The sequence below is a fragment of the Chenopodium quinoa genome, unplaced genomic scaffold (genome assembly GCF_001683475.1).
Source record: "Chenopodium quinoa cultivar QQ74 unplaced genomic scaffold, ASM168347v1, whole genome shotgun sequence".
NCBI lineage: Eukaryota > Viridiplantae > Streptophyta > Magnoliopsida > Caryophyllales > Amaranthaceae > Chenopodium > Chenopodium quinoa.
Genome location: NW_018744991.1, coordinates 577,570 through 590,190, shown reverse-complemented (window position 1 = coordinate 590,190; position 12,621 = coordinate 577,570).

Below are 12,621 nucleotides of genomic sequence, written 5' to 3'. Positions count from 1 at the left end.
CCTTTCTTGGTTCTTTTGATTTATGGAAATTGGTTGCTATTTTTAATGTATGTGAGGAGCAGGAAGATCGGTAGCTGAACTATCTGATTCGACTTCTTTGCTGATCTTTTGTCAGCTCAGGGAATGTTATCGATTTTTGATGTAAAAAAAGTTATAGTACGAAACAAGCAACCGATTCTACTATTATTAGTAGGAGTTTTATAGTTAGTTGCTGACACTAATAATACCTTGCTATTGTTGAATTTGTTACACCTGCTGCTACCTATAAGTTAACAACCATCACTAGAGCACTTACCCTTGGCAAGCTCCTTGTCAGGGTAATCAAAGTTACTCATGGCTGCCTATAATTTATATCCGAATACTGGTTAGCGCGATTTAATTAGCATCAAAGCTTCTATTAGTGCTCACTGGTCAGAATTTAGGTGTAATTTGTGTATTATGGTGATAAGTCATCCTGTGATTATTTCACTATAACATGATACGTAATATACTAATTAATAAAAAGTGAAAATGGTTACTTATTTTTAAATATAAGTTTATAAGGTGCAGATAAAAGCCAATAGTTTCTTTTTTTTTTGTTTTTGAAGAAAAAAGTCAATAGTTTCTTAAGAGAAATAAATAGGTTTCCTTTTGAAACCGGTTTCTATTTCTATAGTTCTAGAAGCGCATTAAACTATTAAAGGCCAAAGCAAATCTTCCTACGCCTCCTATTTTTACTTTTTGGGCTGCACCGCTTAAAAATCAATATTGTATTGTTCACAAACACCATTTTCTTTTCAGTTTTTATTTTTAAATGCAATTTTTTTTTTTTTAATTCAATATGAAGTATATGGAAATTATATTCAAAGTACTCCCTCCGTCCCATAATTACAGGCAAATATACCATTTTGGGTGTCCCAAAATGTTTGATCTATTAGGGAAATCTTTCTATTTTTGGACTATATTTTTGGACAATAATACCCTCATCTTAGTTTTTAATTGACGAATTTATCCTCATTTTAAGCTGAATTGGAATCTTATTTTTGGGGATAAGTGTACTTTTAATACCCTACAATTAATTCTTACTCCCACTTACTCTCATTTTCTACTCCTTTTCTTTGAATTTTTTCTCTCTCCATTTATTTTCTGGGTTCTTCCACTACACTCTCTCTCTCTCTTCTGTTCTTCATCCTCCGCCACTCTCTCTCCTTAATTCTCATGGATTGTTGCTTCAAATCTCACGAAATTTACATGATTCCCTCTTAAATAGTCCCCTCTACAAAAGCCCCATGATAATTTTGCGCAAATTAATTCGGTTTGTCGTAGATCTGAAATTGTCTGAGTCACTGTTCATTTTCTCTCTCCTAAAAAACCATCAAATCTAGGGTTAGCTTGCTCAATAGTTACTGACGACTCATTCCCTCGATTAGGTGAGGCGTTAATTTTCGACAATCTTAAGTAATTTCTTTGCAGAAATTGAGTTTCTTTCTCCAATTTATTTTCGATAACATGTCTAAGAATTCGAGTTCCAATCTTCCAAAACAAAATCCTCCAGTTTGGGATGAAAGGTTTGGCCCAGATCCTGATATTTTGTTTCGTACTGACAGTGATGAGGATAATGGGGAAAGCGTGCCTTACGAGTGTTCAGATCGTGACTGTCATTGGCCGACTGACTGCAATGGCGACCATTCTTACAGCTTAGAGGTTTGGAGGAGTCGCTTTGGTCGTTACCTCTACACTACAGAACATTTTCAGCAGTATGGGTGGTCTGTTGGTGACGGTGATGGTAAAACCCTAAGTGGTGAGGAGGTGACATCAAAAATGGCTGGAAAAAAAATGATGATGAAGTTAACTCCTCCCCTGTTGCTGAAAAAAAGTCTCGTGATGTTGAAAAAAAGTCCCCTGTTGTTGACAAAAACACCGTGTCACCTCCATCTCCAGTTCCTAATTACACATTAGGCAATGTGATTAACTCCAGCAACACTAATTCACCTTCGGACGACAGTAATGTTGGCGGCTACGTAAGTGATTCATATGAATCACATAGCTAAGTATTCTTCCTCCCTATAAATCTCTGTCTTAACGCATTTTATATTAGGTTAGTTGTTGATGGTGTATGCCAGCAAGTGTGATCTCTTGCTGGCCAGGGGAATTATGTGTGCTTGATGAGGAGAATTGTTATTAGGAGCATGTTAGGACCGAAATTTTATTTATTTTGTGAAACATGTTTAACCATGCTTTCATTTGATATGATTAGGAATTACCTATGATTTGAAGTTGGTGACTGAATATGCATGATTTGATTGGAATATGAGGGTCATATGTTTTCATTTGATATGATTAGGAGGATGCTTTGATTATGATGATTAGGTGCATATGGTATGATTTATCAGAGTATGTTATGATGCTACTAGTGAGTTGGATATGATTTTTATTCTTGGTATGATCTGAGTTAGATATGATTTGAAGTTGGTGACTGATTTCTATGCTTGCCATTTGTGCTTAAAAAAGTCAATGATGATAACCTGAATGGTGAGACCCCGAATCCCCTTGTGTTTAAGAGTGTTTTCCATTGTTCTTGTCCACTTAAACTAAGTTTTGGTGTTGACTGTTTGCATGCTCAATCAGGTAGAGCTTTTAAACACTTGGGACTTGGGTCAATGATTGATGGGGCAAACTGAGGCTAATTTTAAGTTTATATTATCTTCCATTTGCTTTAATTTTTGTCCCTTTATTTTTTTTCTGTCCACAATGTGAGAGTATCATCCCATAAGTCCACAACACTTTGCCATTAGATTCCACCTATGTTTGTTTCATATAGGTTGTTTGAGACTTTTAGGCAATTGTTGTTGATTGTGGGATGATAACTTGCTATTTGATACGATTTTAGGGTGTTTTGAACCTTGTTTACTTGATAAAAATTGCGTTTTGGTTCATTTTTACTCTATTATTATGCAATTTTTGTGTATCCTATACTTCACGGGTTGTTGGTGTTTTTGTTGAGATTTTAGGTTTAAAAGAACGACCAAATGGAGCCCATGGATACAAAGCCAAGGTTAGAAGCAAGAAGATGGATGAAAGAAGCCAAGGAAAGGAGCATTATAGAAGAAAAGATGAAAAAAAGGGCTTGGAAGACCCTGCACGGCCGTGCCAGACCTTGCACGTCCGTGCAGGAGGTTCCAGCCGTGCTTAATCTGGCACGTCCGTGCAGAAGAGGGTGCACGGCCGTGCCAGACTTTGCACGTCCGTGCAGGGTGCTCCAGAAACTCAGAACATTCTGCCAAGGCCTGCACGGGCGTGCCAAATTAAGCACGTCCGTGCAGATGTAGCTGCACGTCCGTGCCAATATCTGCACGTCCGTGCAGAACTGCTCAATTCTTAGCAGTACGTTCTGCCTCAATTCTGCCCCCTCTGCACGTCCGTGCCAAACTTGGCACGGCCGTGCTTAGCCTTGCACGTCCGTGCCAAATCTGGCACGTCCGTGCAGACCTGCAGTCGAACTTCCTCCTTGTTTTCTCCGTCCTTTTTATTTTGGGGTCATATAAATACCCCTTGAGAGCTCATTTGAAAGGAAGAGGCAGTTTTTCTGAGCTTTTCTCTTAGTTTGTAGTTTTAGAACATTAAATTCTCAAATCATTAGTTAGTTCTCAATTATTAGCTTGGAATATTCAAATTCAACCATTGTAGAAGACAAATTCCACCATTGTTGCTCACCTTGAAGCTTCATAGTAACCATTTCTTACTCATCTTTTCTACTTCTCTTTACTTTGTTGTTGATTATTTGCTAGTTCTTGCATGTTTTGGATTGTTAATTAGCTTAATCCTTAGTTTGAATTTGTTCATGAATTGCTTGAAAACTTTAATTGCTTTAACCCCCATGGATTGTGAGTAGTCTAAATTCTAGGGTTTGGGCAAAACCCTCAATGTAGTCACTAATTACTTGTTGCATGTGCTAATTTGGTTGTTGTGGGATGTTAATTAGTTGAGCTTAAGTGGTTTAATTTCTTAGTTCTTGTATATGGCCATTGCTAGAACTATTTATCCAAGCTTTCTCAACGAAGGATCGAGAGATGAACTTGAGTTAGCTCCCTTATGCTTGATTGACCCGAAATGCCATGAGAATAGGGATTACCAGTCAAGGGAATGTTTATGTCATCGTGATTATGCTTTAACACTTGTTTTATGCTATGTAACCACGAGAGTAGGTTGTACTCATGATTCAAGTAATCCCTCTATCTTGAGAGAGTAGTTGGGTGCTTTAGATGACTTTCCCTAATTTATCCCATTAATTTACCTTGATTGTTGTATGCTAATTGTGATTTGTGATGAAGTTGAGTGGTATAACCCAAGCCCTAGATTCCTCTAAATATTGTCAACCTCCTCTTAGCTTAGTTGAATTGTGTTAGAAGAAGTTACTCAAAACCAACCCAATTTAGAATTCGTTTAGCTTATTTAAACGGTAGTACTCGGTGGTTGATTCAACGCCTCTCTTGGGTTCGACCCTTTCTTACCCTTACTATTGTTAGTGAGACCAAGATAGGAATTATTATCTTTGGTAGGCTCGACGACGGCCTACCAAATTTTGGCGCCGTTGCCGGGGAGGCAAAGTCACATTGAATGTATTATTGTTGAATGAGACTAGATGTGTGTATATGTATAGTAGTTTTCTTACCTTAATTTTTGTTTATGTGTGTTTAACTTGTGATAGTCATTGCTAACGTTTTTCTTAGCTTTGTTTGACTTTGCATGACACGAAAGAGTAAGCAATCACCGCTTATTCCCGTTGATCCAGAGCTAAATAGGACTTTGAGAAACGTGAGGAGACTCTTGCAAGGCACACCCGAGTTTTCCATTGTATATTCGGATTCCGATCCGGAAGAGGTTTTTGGAACTAACGAAGAATATAACATGGGAGAGAATCCTCCTCAACCATTGTTAAGAGACTATGACCACCCCAACGCATTCCAACTTCGGAGTGGCATACGTATTCCCACCACAAATGCAAACAACTTTGAACTTTCACCTCAACTCATCCGTATGATTCAAAGCAATCAATTCGGAGGTAGTCCTCATGAGTGTCCTTTTGCTCATTTGGACAACTTTTTTGAGTTGTGTACAACCATCAAGCAAAACAACATTTCGGAAGAGTTCATCCGTATGCACATGTTTCAATTCTCCCTCCGTGATAAAGCAAAACATTGGTTGAGAACGATTGAAGAGGGATCATTGAGTACATGGGACGAAGTCACTAGAGCCTTTCTTGGAAAGTATTGTCCTCCGGAAAAGACCGCCGAACTAAGAAGAAAGATCACCAATTTCAATCAAGACATTGATGAAACATTGAGTGAAGCTTGGGAGCGTTTCAAAGATTACACAAGGAAATGCCCCCACCATGGTTTTACATCATGGATCATTGTACAAAGCTTCTATGACGGTCTTACTCCTATTTCAAGGGCCAACCTTGATTCTGGGGCCGGTGGTAGCCTCAAAAAGCTATCGGTGGACGATGCATACAAGATGATTGAAGAAGTGGCCAAGCATTATGCATATGGAGGTGATAGAAGGCAACCTCAAACAAAGAAGGGCGGAATTCATGATCTTAGTGCAATAGATCTTATTGCATCAAAGTTTGATATGCTAGCTCACAAGCTAGATCAAGCCACCCTCACACCCTCAAGCTCTTCCTCGCAAGTCATGTCTTGTGAGACTTGTGGAGGAAATGATCACTTGTCCTCTTATTGCAACTCAACGAATCAAGAGCAAGCGGCGGCATTTGGGCAAAGGAATGAATAATACTCCCAATCCCACAATCAAAGTTGGAAGCCCCAACATAAAACGGGATGGAAGCAATACAACCAAGGCCCCCCACAAAATAACTACAACCAAAATCAAACCCAACCTCAAAACCATTACAGCCAACCTCAATCTCAAAACCAACAAGCTCCATACCGCCATCCCAACCAAAGGGATCAAAACCACCAAAGATCCCAATATAACCAACCCGCTCCTCCTCCTCCACCTCCACAAAATACTAGCCTTGAGTCCGTTCTTGAAACTTTCATGACTCAACAAATAAGGAACAATGCGGAGATGAATGCAAACATCCAACAACTTCAAGCACATAATAAGATAATGGAGGGCCAATTGGCTCAAATTGCACAACAAGTTGGAAGTTCATCCTCCAATCCTAGTGGTCACTTTCCAAGCTCAACGGTAGTGAACCCAAAGGAGCAAGCTAAGGCTATCACTTTGAGATCGGGAAGGGGTTATGAGGGCCCGTTTATGAGTGAAGAGGAGCCACAAAAGAGAGATGAGGGAGTTGTGGTGAGAAGTGAGGATGATTTTGAAAATGAAGTAGTTGAAGTTGAGAGAAAAGAGCGAAAGAGTGATGAGGGAGCCACAAAGAGAGACGAGGGAGATGAAGAAATATTAGAAAAGCCCCCTATGAGAGTATATAAGCCCCCCATTCCGTTTCCTCATAGAATTGTAGAGAAGAAGTTGAATGAGAAGTTTTCAAAATTTCTTGAAGTCATGAGAGGACTTCAAGTGAACATCCCCTTTCTTCATGCTATGTCACAAATGCCTACCTATGCAAAATTTTTGAAGGATCTTCTATCCAACAAGAGTAGGCTTGAAGAGAGTGCAACCATCTCCCTTCCTAAGGAGGTGAGTGCAATCATTCAAAACAAGCTTCCCTAAAAGCTTGGTGACCCCGGTAGCTATGTAATACCGGTGAAGATTGGAGATTTGGAAGCTATGGATGCTTTATGTGATCTTGGGGCAAGTGTGAGCTTGATGCCCTATTCTATTGCAAAGACCTTGAAAGTTGGAGACTTAAAACCAACAAGAATGTCCTTACAACTAGCCGACCGCACGGTTAGGCTACCTTTGGGGATTCTTGAAGATGTGCCGGTTCAAGTTGGAAGAGTATTTGTGCCATGTGATTTTGTAGTAATGGAGATGGAAGAAGATTCAAGAGTACCCCTCATTTTGGGGAGACCATTTTTGAACACCGCGGGAGTGGTGATTGATATGAAGGAAGGAAGATTGACTTTGAATGTGGGAGATGAGAAAATTTCATTTTCATTCTCACAAACTTTAAAAAAGCCATTGATTGATGAAGTTCATAGAATTGACACATTGGAGAGGGACTTAGAAGAGTTCCGAGAAAGATTGTATGAAAGAGATCCTTTACAAGCTACCTTAATGGGAAGCTTAGTTGAGGAGGATGAAGAAGCAAAGGGGTACGATCTCTTGCTCAACCAACCTTTGGCCCACGAGGTGATAAAATTTGAAGTGCTTAACGTGGAGGCAAAAGAGGAGAGGACTACGCCTCCTCCTAAGGTTGAACTTAAACCCCTTCCCCCTCTACTTAAATATGCTTTTCTTGATGATAGTGAGAATTATCCCGTTATTGTCAATGCTAAGCTCGATGACACCTCTCTTGAGAAACTCCTAGTTTTTTTAAGGAAGTATAGAGATGTCATTGGGTACAAAATTGATGACATTAAGGGGATAAGTCCCACCATATGCATGCATAAAATTCTACTTGATGATGATCATGCTTCCTCGATTGAGCACCAAAGAAGGCTCAATTCCAATATGAAGGAAGTGGTAAAAAAGGAAGTTTTAAAACTTCTTGAGGCGGGCATAATCTACCCTATCTCCGATAGTAAGTGGGTTAACCCGGTTCAAGTTGTGCCTAAAAAGGGAGGCATGACCATCATCAAAAATGATAAGGGTGAAACCATTTCTACGAGGTCGGTCACCGGGTGGAGGATGTGCATTGACTATCGAAAATTGAATAAATTCACCCGGAAAGACCACTTCCCACTCCCCTTCATTGATCAAATATTGGAAAGACTAGCATCACATAGTCATTATTGCTTCTTGGATGGATACTCGGGATTCTTTCAAATTCCAATCCACCCCGAGGACCAAGAAAAGACTAAATTCACATGTCCTTTTGGCACCTTCGCATATCGAAGAATGCCATTTGGGCTTTGTAATGCACCTTCCACATTTCAAAGGTGTATGATGTCTATTTTTTCCGACATGCTTGAATCATCAATTGAGGTATTCATGGATGACTTTTCTGTTTTTGGTTCATCTTTTGACACTTGTCTTTCAAACTTGATTAAAGTGTTAAAAAGATGTCAAGAGGTGAACTTAGTTTTGAATTGGGAGAAATGTCATTTCATGGTAGAGGAGGGAATTGTTCTTGGTCATGTGATTTCTAGTAGGGGCATTGAGGTAGATCGTGCCAAGATTGAAGTAATTGAGCGCCTCCCACCCCCTACAAATGTGAAGGGGATAAGGAGCTTTCTTGGACATGCATGTTTTTACCGCCGGTTCATAAAGGATTTTTCAAAAATCGCAAAGCCGCTCACTCAATTGTTGGTAAAGATGCCCCTTTTGTGTTTACTAATGATTGTTTGCTAGCATTTGATAGGTTGAAGGAGGCCTTGATTTTGGCTCCTATAATTCAACCCCCTAATTGGGAACTTCCTTTCGAGCTTATGTGTGATGCTTCGGATTTCGCCGTTGGGTCTGTTCTTGGACAAAGGAAGGACAAGAAGCTCCATGCTATCTATTATACTAGCAAAACATTGGATGAGGCACAAAGGAATTACACAACCACGGAAAAGGAGTTTCTAGCCATTGTTCATGCAATTGAGAAGTTTAGGTCCTACTTGTTAGGCTCTAAGGTCATAGTTTTCACCGACCATGCGGCCTTGAAGTACCTCTTGTCTAAGAAGGAACCTAAGCCAAGATTGATACGGTGGGTCTTGCTCTTGCAAGATTATGATATTGAGATTAGAGACAAGAAGGGTGCCGAAAATGTTGTGGCCGATCATCTTTCACGGTTGCCTATCTTTGTAGGTGATCTTGATAACTTGCCAATTGATGATTCATTTCCGGATGATCGACTATTTGCTATCCTTCAAGTACCGACACCATGGTTTGCGGACATTGCAAACTACTTTTCTTGCTCTATTCTTCCTCCCGACCTCACCTATCAACAAAAAAGGAAGTTTCTTCATGATGTTCGCCAATACTTTTGGGACGACCCCTTGCTCTTTAAACAAGGTGTTGATGGCCTTTTTAGAAGGTGTGTCCCGGATGATGAAATTGAAAGTGTTATCACAATGTGTCACTCATCACCTTGTGGAGGACATATGAGTGGCTAACAAAACTTTGGCAAAGATCTTACAATGTGGTTTCTATTGGCCTTCCATGTTCAAAGATGTGTGGGGTGTAGTGAAAGCTTGTGACCGGTGTCAAAGAACCGGCAATATTTCAAGAAGAAGTGAAATGCCATTGAACAACATTCTTGAGTTGGAGATTTTTGATGTATGGGGCATAGATTTTATGGGGCCTTTCCCATCCTCTTTTGGGAATAAATTCATTCTTGTGGCCGTCGATTACGTGTCAAAGTGGGTAGAAGCGGTTGCATCTCCTACTAATGATGCTAAGGTGGTGGTCAAACTCTTCAAGAAGGTCATTTTTCCGAGGTTTGGGGTGCCACGTGCCGTCATTAGTGATGGAGGTTCGCATTTTGCAAAGCGGTCCTTCTAAGCTCTTCTTCAGAAGTACGGTGTGAGGCACAAGGTGTCATTGTCTTACCACCCTCAAACAAGTGGTCAAGACGAAATTTCAAACCGGGAGATAAAGGTTATCTTAGAGAAGACGGTGGATAGTTCTAGAAAGGATTGGTCTACGAAGCTAGATGATGCTCTATGGGCCTACCGCACCGCATTCAAGACTCCCATTGGCACCACCCCTTACAAGCTAGTATATGGGAAATCATGCCATTTACCGGTAGAACTTGAGCATCGTGCTCATTGGGCTATTAAAACGTTGAACTTTGACCTTCAAAGTGCTGGTGAAAAGAGGTTACTTGACCTCCATGCCTTGGAAGAGCTAAGATTGGATGCATATGAGAATGCACGGATCTACAAGGAAAAGACCAAGGCTTGGCATGACAAGCATATCAACAAAAGAGAGTTCAAGGAAGGTGACAAGGTCCTACTATTCAATTCCCGGTTGAAGTTGTTTCCGGGTAAGCTAAAATCAAGATGGAGTGGACCTTTTACCGTCAAGAAGGTGTTCCCATATGGTGCGATCGAAATTGCCAAAGAAAATGGTGAACCGTTCAAAGTAAATGGCCAAAGGCTAAAAGCGTACTTTGATGGTTTTGTGAATGAAGAGGCAAAAGTTGTTCACCTTGATGAGTTCGATATTCCTCACTAACATTTGATCCCGCAATGTCGTCAAGCTAGTGACGTTAAAGAAGCGCTACCGGGAGGCAACCCGAGTTCCTCACTCCCCCTCAATTATTATTTCATTTGTTTTTTTTTATTATTATTATCCCCTTTTCTTTTACTTATATATATACATTTTTTTTTTTGTAGGTTTCTCTAAAAAAAAAAAGGGGGAAAGAAGAAGAAATCGTGCACCATCAGGTCTGCACGGACGTGCAGAACATCGCACGTCCGTGCAGACGAAGGCAGAACCTGACTAGTGCATTCTGAAGGTTCGCACGTCCATGCCAAAATAAGCACGTCCGTGCCAAAAATCGGCACGTCCGTGCCAAACTCTGCACGTCCGTGCAGTCGAAGACAGAACAGGTTGCCATTCTGCCAAAATCTGCACGTCCGTGCAGATTCAGCCTGCAGCATTATGACGGTTTCTTAATAAAAAAAAATAAAAAAATAAAAAAAAATAAAAAATTTATAATAGTAAAGACCCCCCCCCCCCTTCTCACAATTCTCACTCCTCTTTCATACTCAAATTCTCCTTCAACCTCCATACTCCATACTTCATACTACTCCTTCAAACTCCATACTTCCTATTTCTCACCCTTCAAACTCCATTTTTCACTTAAATCCCAACTCTAAACTACAATTTTCACTCCTCTTTCAACATTTTCTACAAATTACTACCCCTTTTCACCATCAAAGCCCCAAAGTACCAAAATTTTCTCAAACCCTAACTTTCAAAATTGATTTGGGGGTTTCTTGAATTTTGTTTCTTTAAGCAAATTGGGTGAACAAGGGTCATCAATCAACAACAAGGAGTGCTAGAAAGGTTCATTTGCGGGTTCTGCACCCACGATATTCTTGGTATAATCTTTCTAATCTCAAGTTCTTCCTTTGTAATTTAAATGCTTGTTGGTTGATTTTATGAGTAGTAATAGTTGAAATTGTTGACATTTTGTTAAGTAATTGTGATTGTTGATAGTTTAGTAGTATAAAAAAAAAAATGCGTGATTTGAGAGCATTGAAATTTTGGTTGGTGATAGGTTTGTGTGAGAATGGATGCTTTTGGTGTTGGATTGTTGATTTGTTGTTGGTAAATTGTGCACATTGACAATTTTGGTGTTTGATTGTTTGAATTGATAAGATCATTGTTGGTAATTTTCAATTTTCGGGCTTGTTCTTGTTGTGTGTTGGTTAGGTGGAAGACTTAGAGCCTTGTGTGTTCAAATACTTGTTCATTAGGTGTAGTGCTTGCTTGAAGTGTTCTAAAAAAAATTTTGATCATGTCAAGAAGAAATCAACCAAGAAACACCTCATCCGCTAGGCTTAGAAACCCTCCACCACCATCAACCGTCGAACCACCACAAGTGGACACCTTAGGTATTGTCTTTAATAATTTGGATTTCATGGACAACTACCTAAGAATTAGTAGGAGAAGAATTCGGCCAACGAAATTTTACAACCATGAGGTAGCCGAAGCCTTAGGTGTAGAGAATGATGTGAGGCAACTTTTTTTTCAAACCGGTGTCCCAAATTGGTTAGAAATGCATGCTAACACCTATAAACGGCTTACCTTAGAATTCCTCTCCTCACTATATGTCCACCGAGATAACCACAACAACCCCCGTTACCTGACCTTCCAATTGATGAACACCCATCACAAGATGACCATAGAACAAGTGAACCAAGCATTTGGGTGGCCAACGGATGGCAAATTCGGACCTAAGGATAAGCCTTCCCGAAAGCATAACTCGGGATCTTTTTGGAGAAAAATCACCGGCCTATTTACTAGAGATCCTAGGACCGACAAGGCCACGGCCATAGTACACCCCGCCTTTAGACTGTCCCGGCGCCTAATAGCTAATACTATTTTTGCTAGGGGAGATAGTTCGGGTGTAGTTTCTAACCGTGAGTTGCTTTTTCTTTGGCACTTGAGTGAGGGTGACGAGAGGTTGAACTTAGGGGCTTGGCTTGTAGACCACCTAGATGATGTATCCTCGGGGAGTGGAGTGATAACAATTGGGGGGATGATCACTATTATTGCTGCTTTTCTCGATCTTAATTTTGCAGATTTGGAAATCATTCCTGGGCCAACGACACTTGACATCCGCTCCCTCAAGGCTATGCATTGGTTGGAGGAAGACAAAGAGGGTAGGACCTACACGTGGATGGTAAGTAGGCACCCCTATGCAACTTTTCCAAATCCGGAAGCCACGGTTATTTACAACCCCGAGAATTGGGTCTTTGAGCCGGATTTTGAGTGGATTCCGGGTGGAGAAGATGACCAACCCCAAGGCGGTGAGGAACAATTCCAACAACAACAACAACAGCAACAACATCATCAACAATTTCAACAACATCAACATCATCAACAATTTCA